The following is a 3,486-nucleotide window of genomic DNA, read 5'->3' on the forward strand; positions in this document are numbered from 1 at the left end:
CCGCGGGACCCTCGTCTAATCAAGTGTAGCTTAGTGGCCTCCAAATAGAAGGAACTTACGGTGCTCGCTAGCTTGTTATGTCAGTCCAACACAGGACCTCCATATCGCCACGCTCTTAATGCACTTGTTATACCGAGGAGAGCAGAACGCCGCCACTAGATGGCCCTCCTATATTGGACACAAGGGTAGACGTCATGCGGCCTTGAACGGCTCCTAATATTAGCATAGTGGCGCCTCCAAGATAGAAAAGGAATTACGCGTGTATCTATTCTGTCTGGCAATCAAACGCGACTACTCCAAAGGCCTTCCTGATTGTACAGAGAACACGCCGCCTCTGATGGCCTCCTATATTGTACAAGGTAAGGCACCGGCTTCGGCTCCTAATATTAGCATAGTGGCATCCAAATAGAAAAGGAACTTACGGCGTATCTATTCTGCCCTGCAAATCAACGCGACCTATCGCAAGCCTTCCTGCATTGTAACGAGAACACAGCGCTCTGATGGCCTGCATATCTGTAAAAGGTAATCACGGCCTTCGGCCTCCAATACGTAATAGCTGCCTTGGTATTTGGAAGAATTCACTTCGTATCTATTCCTGTGTTGCAATCAACGCGGACCTATCCAAGGCCTTCTGCATTGTACGAGAAGACGGCGCTCTGTGGCCTCCTATATTGTACAACGGTAACGCTCGGCTTCGGCCTCCCTAATATTAGCACCTAGTGGCCTCCAAATAGAAGGAACTTACGCGGTAATCTATTCTGTTTGCAAATCAACGCGACCTATCCCAGAGGCCTCCTGCTTGATAACGAGACACGGCCCGTCTGGATGGCTCCTATATTGTAAAGTAAAACATCGTATTTAAAACCCCCGGCTTTTAACTCGCAATTTCGTGGTGGAAATATTTTTATTTTACTCTGATTTTTAATTTTAACTGTTATTCAATTTTATCTTTTCAGCTGAGTGCTGCGCGACATCATGTACCAGTGAGGAATATCAGAACACACGTATCTGTCTCGTACAAGTTCGCTCCGCCCATCAACCCCCGAACTCGCGAGCGACGAATACCATGGAGAACCTCACAGAAACCCGCCGTAAGTCATCACAATCTGTAACTTTCTATACAGTCGTCGACGACAACGTTAACAAAATCTAGAGTAGATTCTTGTCCAATTCTGTGGCCGAGTGGTAAAACAAAAAGACACAATAAAAAGACAATACAAAAACAGAGAGTGCTGGGTTCGAAATCCCAGAACAGAAGAAAAAAATATATCATAAAAACAAAAACACAAGAGATAAATCGTTCTTGTGATAGCACATGGATGTACACAAGAATGTGGCTGTGAAGTACATGCGAAAGCGGTAAAAAGGTAGAATCTTGTTTCAGTCTATCTTCAGAGGTCAATCCCCGGCTGCGGCCCGACTCATCTTCTCGAGACGGCCCCGCCGATGCGAACCCTCCCACAATCCACCGGCCAAAGACACGATAATTCTGGCTCAACCTGTCCCGTGCCAACAATGGGCATCCCTGGTGGTTCAGAATCCAGACCAGAATCAACACGTTTTCCTGGGCTAAAATACGCAAATTAGTTTCAAAGGAAACGGTTCCTCATACGAGTGCATCCTGAAGGATATGTCAAGTTCTCAGGTGAATTGATATGTGTACTTTTAAATGGAGAGTAACATTATTATGGGCTAATAAATACGCAGAATCGGCACTTGGAAAGATTGAAATAAAACCTTTAAATGTTGAAAGTCTGCACGATTTTGAGCTTTTTTTTTTTTTTTTTTTCTTTTACTAAGTACCGAAAATTGTACTTTTAAAGGTTGAAATTGTGGAGCTACACTTTTTGCTGGCTAGATGAACATAATTACAACTATTATGATTATGAAATGTTATGATTAACATCGTCTGTTTTTCCCCCAACATCAAGCCCTTTGAAACAGTTTCCGCCTTGCGGCTTTTATAATTCGTAAGCTCATACCCATATTTGCCCGTCCAATTTTTTCACTCCACATTTCAGCGTCATCAAGAAGAAGTACAAAAAGAGAAGAAGAAAAGGAAAAAAATATGTAAAAAAAAAGGGTAAAATTCACTTCGTTTCGACCATTTATTAAACCTCTTTTAACACTTTCACTCCCCGCAGGGCTACTTACAAGGACATCGTCGAGTTCCTGTTTGACGCTCGCGCTCTTCCGATCTTGCAAGAATTTCTGGAAGAAGTGTGTCGAGAACCATGGCTTCTTCCGGTGTTCGGCCGTCAAGAATACGCCCCGCCAACGAACACGGGTGCTGAGTAGGGGCTCTTCATTTAGGTAAAGTAAATTTTATCCAATAGCCTTCGGTGGAAGTCGATATTCTAAAAATACACTCATAGCCCTGAATGGGGTCAACGAACTACGCCGGGTGTGATAAGGGCTTAAGCCTAGGTACTGATCCGTCATCCCGCGCGAAAAGTGTTCTATAAGCCTTCCTAGTGACCCAGGGCTTAAGCCTGGGTACTGATCCGTCATCCCGCGCGAAAAGTGTTCTATAAGCCTTCCTAGTGACCCAAAAGACTCAATAAAACATGACCACGACCCAAAGTTGTGACTTTCCTTAGAAGTTAATAGCTCATCCCCTACAGGGAATTTCGCTAAATTTGTCCTTCCAAGAAGGATAGCTTCTAACTCACCAAATGAATTAGCCTCGAAGATTTTCCTTTCTTTCTAGACATACATTCATCTTAATGTTGTGTTAAAATATGGATTGATTCTTTTAAAATTGTTCCTTTTATCTTTTGACAATATCACATGAGGACAATTTTTTTCTTCTTCTTTTGGGATACTGGGGCTTTTTAGGTGCAAATAAACAACAAGGTTAAGTGAAAATTGATTTATTATTAATTATTATCTAGTTTTCTTTGTCCTCGTGCTAGTGCAACTTTTTTTTCTCATCTAATCTGTATCCTTTGCGTCCTTCCTCTTATCTAGGTATAGCGGCAAAACGCAGAAACAAATTGTAGAATTTGTGCGCGAGAACTACGTCAAGCGGCAAACATTCCAAAGGTAAGTGGTGAACCTTGCCATACAATCCCTTTACCTTCTAAAGCCGACCACTCACGTTCAGTTTTGAGAATTCTTTTCGAGCTTTTTCGATGTTTTGGCGTTACATAGCGGCCAAACCGTACATTTCTCGAGATCCGGACCGCGGACACTTCTGATCATCATTAATTATGGAAGCTATCTGCAAAATTTGAGCGACCTGTGGCCAAAGGTAAAGTCGTGAGAAGCGCTAGTTCCTTTTGAGCTTTTTCCCTGTATAGTCCTAAATTGCGGAACTTTCGTCGGGAATAATGAACAGTTGAACAGTTATGCCTGTTAAAATTGACCGCGAGTGGCCGGGCTTATATCTGCGTCTAGTTCCAGTGGTTCCTAACTGAGAAGTAAATTACATATTACAAAGAGGCATGTTTGATTTTATTATTGTTATTTTCCAAAGAGGTTTGA

At 42.6% G+C, this 3,486-nt stretch overlaps 1 long non-coding RNA gene across 1 annotated transcript; it reads left to right on the plus strand.

Moving 5' to 3' along the window:
• The first annotated feature begins 2,191 nt into the window (after positions 1-2,191).
• On the plus strand, positions 2,192-3,036 carry LOC113473138. The gene is made up of 2 exons (XR_003395198.1): positions 2,192-2,313; positions 2,971-3,036. It is a non-coding gene; the product is annotated as an uncharacterized LOC113473138 (long non-coding RNA).
• The last annotated feature ends 450 nt before the right edge of the window (positions 3,037-3,486 follow it).

Source organism: Diaphorina citri, unplaced genomic scaffold (assembly GCF_000475195.1).
Source record: "Diaphorina citri unplaced genomic scaffold, Diaci psyllid genome assembly version 1.1 scaffold16343, whole genome shotgun sequence".
Taxonomy (NCBI): domain Eukaryota; kingdom Metazoa; phylum Arthropoda; class Insecta; order Hemiptera; family Psyllidae; genus Diaphorina; species Diaphorina citri.